This window comes from Ambystoma mexicanum, chromosome 6q (assembly GCF_040938575.1).
Source record: "Ambystoma mexicanum isolate Mex_15411 chromosome 6q, UKY_AmexF1_1, whole genome shotgun sequence".
Classification (NCBI taxonomy): domain Eukaryota; kingdom Metazoa; phylum Chordata; class Amphibia; order Caudata; family Ambystomatidae; genus Ambystoma; species Ambystoma mexicanum.
In genome coordinates, this window is record NC_090937.1 from 209,388,753 (window position 1) to 209,401,069 (window position 12,317).

The following is a 12,317-nucleotide window of genomic DNA, read 5'->3' on the forward strand; positions in this document are numbered from 1 at the left end:
TGCTAATGGATGAAGCATGGCCAGGCACTCTCCCAGGGGATCCACAAGACACTGAACAGCTTGATATGGCAGACTGCTGAGGAAGACAGATGGGTTGTGTTATTGGAGTTTGATTGCCTGGCAGTTGATGGGGGAAGGGGGGGGCGATGGGGGACATAGATGTCCAACGAGAAGTGTGCTATGATCCAGGAGTTGACTCAAGTTATATTTATAGATATGTGGGAACATGGATTTTATAATGGACGTATGGTGTGCAGAGGTGGTTTCTATAAGGGGGAATGTGGGTAGTGGAAGACCTACTTGAGTGAAAGGGGTCTTCCCCATGTCTTTCTCAGTGGTTGGAGCCTCCCCCTTAGGGAGTGTTCTGCTTCCCGAACCACTGCTTTGGCTCACTTTGGTGGGCTGCATTGGCTGTGGAGAGAAACCTATTTGTTACAGTTGTTGTGGGGCCTGTTGCCCGGTTTCGGGGCCTGGGGACTTGCATCTGTGGAATTGCGATACAGATGCAAGGCGTAGGGGAGCATTAGGTTCAAGGGTTGGCAGGTGGGGGTAGTTTTGGTTGGAGATCTGGGATGAGAGGTTGGATTAGATGGTACAAGCGGGGCAGATAGATATTTGGGAGGGGGTTCAAGGCTGTGTTGAGTCTGATTAGCTGGAATGTGCATGGCATTAGGAATGTGGTGAAGAGAAGCAATATATATTCTTACATAAATAGGCATACGGTTGATGTGGCTGTGCAGCAAGAGACCCATTTGGAGGGAGGTGAACTGGACAAGTTGCTGGCTCAGTGGAAGGGACAATTGGTTGGTACCTCTTACTCTGCATAAGCTCATGTGTACTTATTTGGGTCCACGAGTCAGTGCCTTTCAATATACCGCATACTTTTATTGACCCTGATGGGAGGTATGTGGGTATTGTAGGTTGTTTGCAGAGGTATGACATTCTGCTGATGGGAACATATGCCCCGAACTCAGAACAGTCTGGCTTCTTTGTTGGGGTGAGAGACTTCATCGCACAGCATAGAGGGGGCTGGGTGAGGAGTGAGGAGAGCATCGATGGGTGAGGTTGGCTTGAGAAGGAAATGGAGGAATTGGAATGGAGAGAGGGAGTTGGGGACAATGTATTGGCTGTCAAGGCAGTCATTGGCAGCAAGCTGGAGGATGCCCACAATGCCTTGTTCATTTTCGATTACAATAAATATACGACTCAGCAGTACTCAGAGGGTAATAGAGTTTGGAAGATTGCTGCCTAGTTGTTTAAAAGGGAAGGGGGGAATCAAACATGTGATGGGGTGCGGGATGTCGGAGGTCACTGGTGTCGGAGGAGGAGATCTGTGCAACTGTTCAGAGGTTTTATAGTGGACTGTATGTGGGTTGGGAGGGGGTTGAACAAGTCTGTTTAACATTGTGGCTTGAGACAGCCAACTTGAAAAGCATGGAGGTGTTGCAAAGTAAGACTCTTGGTGAGCCTATTGTGCAACAGGATATTGAGAGGCCCTTGAGCATACCAAGACTGAGTAAAACCGTGGATATATATGGCCTGACTGTGGAATTGTTTAGGACTTTTAAAGATGTATTTGCTGCTATGTTGCTGTAGGTGTTTACAGAGACCTTGGAGGCTGGGAGGCTCAGGAGTTCCATGCTTGAGGTGCTTGTGGTGTTGTTACCTAAAACAGGCAGGGATGTGACATATTGTTGTTCATATTGGCCACTGTCCATGTTCAGGATGGATAATAAGATCTTGTGCAAAATCTTGGCAGGAGTGCCGAGCTCCAGTGGTTGGAGACTTAGTTCACCCAGATCAGACAGGTTTTATCCCAGATAGGAGCGCTACGCACAATCTGAGGAGACTCTTCTTAATTCTGGATTAATGCAGGGGTGACAGAAACGGAATCACTGTGGTCAGTCTAGATTCATGCAAGGCATTTGACTCAGTTGATGTCAGAGTGTGTAAAGGTTCCTGCCCCCTGAGACTCCTCACCTGGAACTTCAGCAGGGTTTGATGACCTTGGTCTCCTTCTTCTTTCTGTCTGGGAACTCCCTCTTTCGTCGCTTGACTGGATAGTCCTTCTTCCCTTCTTACGTTCGAAGAGATAGGGACGGTCTCCCCCCGAGGCCACCTTGCCCGCCTATGGATCTGGCAGTCAGGTGAACCCAGGGGAGTCCGCTCCTCAAACAGGGAAAAAGCCTGTTATGGCAGAAAAAACCCTGTGTGTCAATTGATGGTATTGACAAATCCGATGTGAAGACTGGAGACTGGAGATTGGAGACTGGAGAGTGGAGACTGGAGAGGCTGGCGTAGTCCTGTATCAGCTGAAACAGTAAGTTAACCGAAGGTCTGATCCCCCCGGAAAGGGGTTTGCTCCAAGCGAAGCTCTGGGAGAGAATGGGGTTCGACCTATCACTGGAAGCGAGGAACTATTCCAGACAGGAGGTTTAAAGAAGAAGGATAGCCACGATAGAACTCTGGAAGAAGGTAAGAGAGGAGGAAAAGATGAAAGAAGAAGAGATCGAGAGAGAGAGAGAGAGTGCGAGCGCGAGAGAGAGAGAGAAAAGAGAGAGTGTGAGTGCGAGAGAGAGAGAGAGAGAAAGAGAGAGAGAGAGAGAGAGAGCGAGCGGGAGAGAGAGAGAGAAAGCGAGCGGGAGAGAGAGAAAGAAAGCGAGTGGGAGAGAGAGAAAGAGTGAAAGACACGAGCGTAGTAAGGAGTCGCGGACACTGAACACACCGCGAACGGGTGACTGGGAATCCGAGCAGGGAAAAACTCAGTCGGAGAGGTCAGGGTAGCAAAGGACCAGAGGGAGCAAGGAGTGATAATGCGCCCTGGACGGGGCACTGCTGCGCGGGCGAAAGTCAAGAGACTAACGAAAGCGAGTTGCAACGCGAGTTGCAGGGGGCGTGGTCTCCTATTATACCTGCCGGTCCAAGACGACTAGAGCGTCAAGCGGACCGGCACAGAGGCTCGATACCGCCTCCATCTTGCCCAGAGTTTCCACAGCCGCGGTGTGACAGTATGCCCTCTCTTCATCGACTCTCCCCCAGGTTTCCCCGGATGTAGGCGATGGAACTGTCTTAGAAGTCGTGGGGCGTGGATATGACTTCTGGGCTCCCAGGACTGTTCTGCGACAGAATATCCCTTCCACTGAACCAGATATTGTATAGTTCCATGCCTGTAACGTGAATCCACCAGCCTCTCCACCTCATATTCTTCCGGTTCGGGATCTTGGAGTATAGAAAAGGGTATACGACGGCCCATGGGATCTGGGAGATAAGCCTTCAAGAGAGAGGTATGAAAAACAGGGTGTATCCTTTTCAGACTGGATGGCAGACGTAATCGAAAGGCCACTGGGTTTACTTGAGATAAAATGGGAAATGGGCCTATAAAGCGGGCTGAGAATTTACCAGGATGAACCCAACGTGGGAGATATTTGGTTGACAACCAGACCTTAGTTCCCACTTCCCATTCGGGGTTAGGAGATCTCTTCTTATCAGCATACTTCTTGTATCGAGTTCTACTTGCCTCCAGCTTCTGAGTCGCTTCCTTCTGGATGGATCGAAGATCAAACAGGCGCTGGTCTACCGAAGGGACTGAAGTTGGAGGAACCCCAAAGAGAGGTATATGCCTCGGATGATATCCGTAGGTGAAGTAGAAGGGGCTGCAGCCCGTTGCCGAATGTTTGCTGTTGTTGTAGGTGAATTCTGCTAAAGTTAGAAAGGATTTCCACTTCTCTTGTTCCTGATGACAAAAACAACGGAGATATTGTTCGAGGGTGGAATTTAGGCGTTCTGTTTGTCCGTTGCTTTGGGGATGATAACCAGAGGATAAGGCTCTCCTTATACCCAAAGTGCTACATAAAGCTGACCAGAATCGGGATGTGAATTGGGAACCCCTATCGGAAACTATGGTCCGAGGTAGACCATGCAATCTGACTATTTCTCTCAGGAACACTTCGGCGGTTTCGGATGCAGAAGGCAAGCCAGGCAAGGGAGAGAAGTGAGCCATCTTGCTCAATGTATCCACCGTAACCATAATTGCGGTGGATCCCATAGAGAGAGGGAGATCCACGATGAAATCAGTGGAAATGTGTTCCCAGGGTTGTGATGGTAGAGGTTCTTGTTGGAGCAACCCCATGGGTCGGTGAGTAATGGGTTTATTAGCCGCACATATCGGGCACGCCATCACGTAAGTTCTGACGTCCTGGTCCATAGTCGGCCACCAGAAGTATCTGGATATCAGATGGAGTGTTGCCTCTTGGCCCTTATGTCCTGCCGAGGGAAGGTCATGGCACCAGAACAAGGCTTGCGTCTGGAGTTTCTCAGATGGTAAATACAGTGATCCTTGATGAAAGAATAGCTTCCCTCTCCTTTCCATGAGGGTCATATGGTCGGGAGAGACTTCAGAGGGTCTGGTCGAGCACTCTACTTCTTGTATGAAGGAGTTGATCATTCCTAGGATTCTCTTACCAGAGAGTATCTCACCCAGGCCCTGTTCTTCCTTGGGCTCCAGACTGCGGGACAGAGCGTCCGCTAGGGTATTCTCCTTTCCTGGAAGGTAGGTTATTTCAAAGTCGAACTGGGAAAAAAAATACGCCCAGCGGGCGTGGCGAGAATTGCGGCATTCCATCTGTTGTAATACCTTAAGATTCCGGTGGTCTGTGCGAACCAGAAATGGATGTGCCGCCCCCTGCAGTAAATGCCTCCACTCAATGCATGCCTGACGAATCGCCAGTAATTCTCGTTCCAACACGGAGTAGTTCCTCTCACTAGGTGTAAGAGTTCTGGAATAGTATGCTACCAGATGTTCTGCTCCATCTTTGCCTGATTGTAGGAGAGCAGCTCCTATGGCACCTCCGGAAGCATCCGTCTCTACCACAAAAGGAAGAGACTGATTTGGTTGCACTAGGATAGGGGCGGTGGTGAAAGTCCTCTTAAGTAAAAGAAAGGCCTGATCCGCCTCCTTATCCCATTCGAACTTCTGACCCTTCTTAAGCAAACGGGTGATTGGTAGAACGATATCCGAGAAGCTAGGAATAAATCTTCTGTAAAAGTTAGAAAACCCCAGAAATCTCTGTATATCCTTGGGATTCTTGGGAGTAGGCCATTGAAGAACTGCTGTAACCTTCTCCGAATCCATCTGTACCCCCTCCTTAGAAAGAATGAATCCTAAATAGGATACTGAGGAGGCTTCAAAAACACATTTCTCGGGTTTAACCAGTAGTTGGTGTTCACTCAACCTTTGAAGGACTTGCGTGACGTGTCTTCGATGTTCAGAGAGGGAGGAAGAGAAGATCAAAATGTCGTATAAATAGACCACCACTGAGATGTATAGCATATCTGAGAAGATTTTATCTACAAAACGTTGGAACACGGCAGGAGCATTCACTAGTCCGAAGGGCATTACCCTATACTCAAAATGTCCCAAGGGAGTTCTAAATGCCGTTTTCCACTCATCTCCCTCCTTTATTCTCAACAAATGATAGGCTCCTCGAAGGTCTAACTTTGTAAAGATTGAGGCTCCTTCCACTGCTTCCAGTACCTCCTTAATGAGGGGCATAGGGTACCTGTCTCTGATGGTCAGGCTGTTAAGCCCACGGTAGTCTATACACGGTCTTAATTCCGTAGTCCCCTTCTTGGGAATGAAGAACATTGAGGCTCCTGCCGGAGAACGGGATTCTTGTATTAAACCGTTTTGCAGATTGGCATCCAAGTACTCCTTCAAGGCTCTTCTTTCCGGAAGTGACATAGGGTACATACGACCAAAAGGAACCGATGCCTCGGGTTTTAGATCGATACCGCAGTCCTCGGCTCGATGTGGGGGTAGAGTACGAGGTAGCCTGTCTTCGAAGATTTCAGCATACTCCTGATAATGCGGTGGAATCGTTTGGACCACTGTAGTGAATGTCGAGAGTGTTATCCCCTTCCTCATCAAAGGAGAGGGTTGTGGTAGACATTCCTTCGTGCAGTACTGTGACAAGAAACAGACGGTATTTGCCGACCAATCAATCCTGGGATTATGTTTACGTAGCCAGGTTATGCCCAGGATGATTGGGAAATGGGCTGCTCTTATAACATCAAAGACAATCCGTTCTTGGTGCTGAGACAAGGACATGTTAGCCGGGACTGTCTCCTTAATGATAGGACCGGATGAAAGGGGAGCTCCATCTACCCCTTCTACAGGCAAAGGGCAGGCCTTCCGGCGCAGGGGTATGCCTTGTTCTTGAGCCCACTGGATATCAATAAAGTTCCCGGCCGCACCACAATCCAGCATTGCTAGGACTTCTACAGAAGGAGAGGATTCAAATGTAAGGTGCACAGAAAACACCATAAGGCTGTTATTGTCCGCAGAAGGATCCTGGTGGGTGGAATTGCAGGGATTCTTCGATTCTGCCCGGTTCTTTTCCCTGCTCAAGACCGGGGAGGCGCGTTTCCCGGACGTCTCGGGGGTACTTCTGGACAATTCCGGAGCAAATGTTTCGAAGATCCGCAGTACATGCAAAGACCCAGGTCTCTGCGTCTCTTGCGTTCGTCGGGGGTCAAAGGGCCTCGGGTTGTTCCTATTTGCATAGGCTCCTCCTGTTGTGGTCGGTTAGGAGAACCTGCAGTGGGAATCCCTCCTGAAGGATGGTGTTTGAATCTCCTTCTTTCTGACCTTCGTTCCTGCAATCTGTACTCCAATTGCAGGGATAAAGTAACCAACTCTTGAAAGGAGGTAGGACGCGCCATCCTGGCTAACTCGTCCTTGAGCTCATCCTGTAAGCCTCGGTGAAATAGGGTCTGCTGGGCCGTATCTGGCCATCCAGAGTCTGTGGCCAGTCTGGTAAAAGTAGAAGCATAAGTCTGTACATCTTGATAGCCTTGACGGAGATCTAGAAGGGTTTCATAAGAAGAATATTGGACCTCTGGTCTCTCAAATCTAGTACGCAGCAGTTGAGTAAACTGAGAGTAATCCGCTATGGCTGGATCTGCGAGGGCTATCAGTGGAGTTGCCCAAGCCAGAGCGTTACCAGCAAGGTTGGAAACAAGAAATCCTACCTTAGTTCTATCTAGTTCATATGCCCTTGGTCGAAATGTGAAATAAACCATACAGGCGTTCAGGAATTCCTTTAGGAGTTTCGGATTGCCATCATACTTCCCAAAAGAAAAAGCCAGGGGAGGTAAGTCGCCTCGGGATTCTTCTCGTGTCGCTACTTGTTGGCGTAGGTTAGTGTTCTCGGTCCGGAGATTCAGAACCTCGGCCTGAAGGCCCTGAATAGCTGTCACCATCTCTTGGTATTGTTCCAGTGAGGCCATGCCGGTAGTTAGGCGTTGCAATCTGTCAGAGTGTGTAAAGGTTCCTGCCCCCTGAGACTCCTCACCTGGAACTTCAGCAGGGTTTGATGACCTTGGTCTCCTTCTTCTTTCTGTCTGGGAACTCCCTCTTTCGTCGCTTGACTGGATAGTCCTTCTTCCCTTCTTACGTTCGAAGAGATAGGGACGGTCTCCCCCCGAGGCCACCTTGCCCGCCTATGGATCTGGCAGTCAGGTGAACCCAGGGGAGTCCGCTCCTCAAACAGGGAAAAAGCCTGTTATGGCAGAAAAAACCCTGTGTGTCAATTGATGGTATTGACAAATCCGATGTGAAGACTGGAGACTGGAGACTGGAGATTGGAGACTGGAGAGTGGAGACTGGAGAGGCTGGCGTAGTCCTGTATCAGCTGAAACAGTAAGTTAACCGAAGGTCTGATCTCCCCGGAAAGGGGTTTGCTCCAAGCGAAGCTCTGGGAGAGAATGGGGTTCGACCTATCACTGGAAGCGAGGACCTATTCCAGACAGGAGGCTTAAAGAAGAAGGATAGCCACGATAGAACTCTGGAAGAAGGTAAGAGAGGAGGAAAAGATGAAAGAAGAAGAGATCGAGAGAGAGAGAGAGAGTGCGAGCGCGAGAGAGAGAGAGAAAAGAGAGAGTGTGAGTGCGAGAGAGAGAGAGAGAGAGAGAAAGAGAGAGAGAGAGAGAGAGAGCGAGCGGGAGAGAGAGAGAGAAAGCGAGCGGGAGAGAGAGAAAGAAAGCGAGTGGGAGAGAGAGAAAGAGTGAAAGACACGAGCGTAGTAAGGAGTCGCGGACACTGAACACACCGCGAACGGGTGACTGGGAATCCGAGCAGGGAAAAACTCAGTCGGAGAGGTCAGGGTAGCAAAGGACCAGAGGGAGCAAGGAGTGATAATGCGCCCTGGACGGGGCACTGCTGCGCGGGCGAAAGTCAAGAGACTAACGAAAGCGAGTTGCAACGCGAGTTGCAGGGGGCGTGGTCTCCTATTATACCTGCCGGTCCAAGACGACTAGAGCGTCAAGCGGACCGGCACAGAGGCTCGATACCGCCTCCATCTTGCCCAGAGTTTCCACGGCCGCGGTGTGACAGTTGATTGGGGTTCCCAATGTTGGGTGCTGGCAAAAATGGGATTGGGATCTGGGTTTATCAATTGGGTACATCTTCTGTAAGAGGGAGCTGTGTCAGGAGTAGCTATTGACAAAGTTATGTCAGCCTCCTGGCAGGTGTGCACAGGGAATGGTTGCCCGCTGACACAGTTGATCTTCCAATTGGTCATGGAACCCTTGGTGGTGGTGATGTGGAGGAAGCATGTGGTTGCAGGGTTAAATATTGGTGGCCGGATAAACTTCATGTCCCTCTCTGCTCTATGGATGACGTTGTATTATATGTCCAGGACCCAGTGAAGAATTTGGAACAGGTACTTGAGATGGTGGGGGAGTTTGGAATTGTGTCCTGTCTGATTGATAATCGTTCCAAGTCTGTCTTGTATACACTACCTGTGTCGTTGGCAAACAATCTGACTCACTTGGCAATGGAAGTCCCAGAGATTGGGTTTAGGTACCTGGGTAGAGAAGTTGGTGCAAATTGGGCATGGTTATATCAAAGGAATGCAGAACATAGTCTTCTTGTATTTGACAAATCCATTAGCCTTTGGACCACATTTTCTCTATCAGTGTTCGGGAGACTGGCCCTAGCCAAGATGATAGCCCTGCTAACACTGTATTACTTTTTCCAGGTGATGTGAATGGGCATCCCAAACGAGTATTTTTGCACATTACGTGGCTTACTGGGACGGCTGCTTTGGCGAGGTGGGAGCCTGATGATAGCACTGATAACATTGTAACTGGCTGCTGGGAGAGGGGGGCAAGTGCTCCAAATTTAAAATGTTGTTATTGGGCTGCACTATACAACATCTTGTGGATTGGTTTGTGTATCCACATGGTAATGGCATAACAGATCTGAATGTGTCCTTGTGCAGACCGCTAAGAGTGCTCGAAACACAAGGGGCACGGGAGAGGGAGCTATGGGAACTCCTGTCACTGGTGGCCAAACTGATACGTATATGGTGGTGCGTAACTAAAGCTCGGGAACAGAAATTGCCTTTCCTACCTGAGATGTGTCTGTCGAGTAGTAGACTAGGATATACCCTACTTAAGACCAGGTCTAAGTCTATGTTCCTTATTGGGTGGGGAGGTTGAGTCGGAGAGCTGTATGGTGATGAAGACGCCCTCCCTAACGCTATCCCAAAAGTCGCATTAACTTTCTCGATTATGCTAAGCTGCTGGCCAACGTCAGGGGCTTATGGGGTGGTTTCTTAAAAAACCTGAGATTCACAAAGTGAATTTTTCCTTCTCAAAGCTGTGTCAGGTGTCTTGACCCACGTTTGAATCATTATTCTACAACATTTGGTGCTGTGGGCTTAGAAAATCCAAGATGGCCGAAAAGCCCACATTCGCGCCAGAATCCAGGAAAACGGCGCAGTTTTGCACACACCAAAATGGTCGCCTGACCTGCCACCCACCAGAGCGAGCGTTATGGGCCAGAAGCGCCATGAGTGAAACGTGGTGCCAAAGAAAAAAAAGGCATTGCCTGTTAGCTCAAAAAGCGCTTTGAAATCACATTTGTTTCTCTGAAATGCAAGCTCAAAATGCCTATTTCAAACATTGCAAGATATTCAAAAATCTTACTGAATACCAGCAGACGTCTGGTAGAATGAAGTCTTGTGTGCATACCAAATCTGGAAAGATGAAGAGCCTAAAATAATGTTCATAACAAAACTGGCTGAGCTGTGGATGTCAGCAACTTAAGTGAATTGGACTTAAAGTCACTAAAATAGAAATGTTTAAAATAAATGAGTGATTTACTTTGGAGTGTCACATAGGTTTCAACTGTTTAAATGTTATAGTTTTGAACTCAGAATCAGCGTTCTAGCTGCATTTGTCAAAATTGTAAGTTTGATTTGAATGAAGAAAAACTGGAACAAAGTGACATTTTGTTTTCTTTTTTTTCTTTTTTTTTATTGTTGTTTTTCGATACAAATTGATCTTTACAACAATTAAAAAATGTTTACTTTATCACATTCCTATCTTATTAAAACATCATTATACCATAAAAGCCAATTTCACAATACCAGATGAGCTCACATAACGGTTATTTACGCAAAACCTTATTCGCATTTAAATACTATGATAAACGTAACTTATACATACCCACACATTATCACCACCTCCATTTGAATATGCCATATACAAAAAATTAAAATCAATGATTTCTCATCAGTATATAAATACTTGTAACACTTTCAAGCATATAATGAGTGCACTGTCACCTCATCAGCTGATATATTTAAAAGCTCATTAACAGATCTATCTAAGCGAAATTCCCTACATTTTAGGTTCTTTTCGATGACATATAGCAATTGCACTAAATCTATGATCAAAGGCATTCTGTAGCCCCACATACATTGTATCCAAAGCATTTCACATTGATAAGATGATATTTCGTTGTAATATTTCGACAGTTTAGTTTGCCGTACTTTTGTAAAGTAAACACAATGTATATAACAAGATGTTTCAGGGTTTCTTTTTGACGATTTTTGCAAAATCTGCAGCCTTCATCTTCTAAAGATACACAGTTAGACCATTTCTCAGTACGCTCTGAAGTTGGAAAGAGGTTGAATTTAAACCTCATATAAAGAGAGCGAAGCTTGTGACCAGGGCACAGACTCAAATATGGCAATATGGGTGACTGTTTGTGTCGAAATTTTGCGTACTCTTTAAATAAGGCATAAGACCCAATTTTGTCTGAGTTCACTGCCCAATCATATTGTATTAGTTTGACCTTTACAACTTGAGGACGTTTTGTTAGATCTTCCCTTTCCATTGCTAATAATGCTAGCTTTTCATCACACTTTTTTCCTGCCTCAGCTACAGATGTTGGAACACCCTTTTTTAACATGTTTCCAAGATCTTCATAAAGGGAGTTCAACAATGGGTCTAACATTTTTGCATGGGAGGCAAGCTTACGCCACAGATATTTAGTAGCCAAGGATGTCAGTCCTAATTCATGTATAATAAGCGAGTTTGGGACTGACATAGGCAAATGTAAGACTTTCTTCCAAATTTTCCCTTGGATTCTATTTAGCATGTGACTGTACGTGACATTTGGCTGAAGCCTGGCTTAAAGGGATTGAATTCTGCCCGGCAACTACCCCAGACAGGAGTTGAAACTTGCCCAGCAACTGCGTTCACAGGCCTGGCCTGTCTTCTCCTGCCCCCACCAAAAGGAGATTACACCTCTCTGATTGAATTAGGGGAGGGTACCTGAGACTGCAGGAAACAGAACAATGAACCTTCCTTGGCTGAGGCAAATGCTAAATCAGGGGGTCGTAAATGGCTTCCTCCTGGAAGGAAATGGGCGGGGCACTGCCTCTATGAGCCAGCTGAGCTTGGACGAAGTGGACAAACCATAAATCCCCCATGTGCTTTGGGAAACCACACCCCTCTGGGCCAGAGCATCATTTTAGAAAGATGGATAATTCATAGTACATAATTGTCAAAATTATATCAATAATCTCATGATTCCTGTGATTTTTCTGTGCACATTTTAAGAGGTGTTAGGACTCTGTGGTATGTTCTGTGGGTAGTAGTGGAAAATAGGGTATTACTCCAAATGTATGTATGTTAAAAATCTGACACTTCATCATCTGATGCCCATATTCCTTGCGCACATTTGTGTCAATTCTGGAAAAGTTTAGAGGTTGTCTTCTGGATGAAAAGGGCAGAATTCTGTCAGAAGTGAACACAGCAACTTACAAAGACAGGGATCGGATGTTTTGGCGCTACACAAAATATGTTAACTGGACATATAATATTAGAAATATTGTACATAGATAAATATGCATTTAAGTCAAAAATAGATTTGTGTGCAAAGTGACAAGGGGAGGATCCTCTGACCCATAAACATACCTCATCACGATGACACTCCATTTCCTTCCCCAATCAAGGGAGAGAGG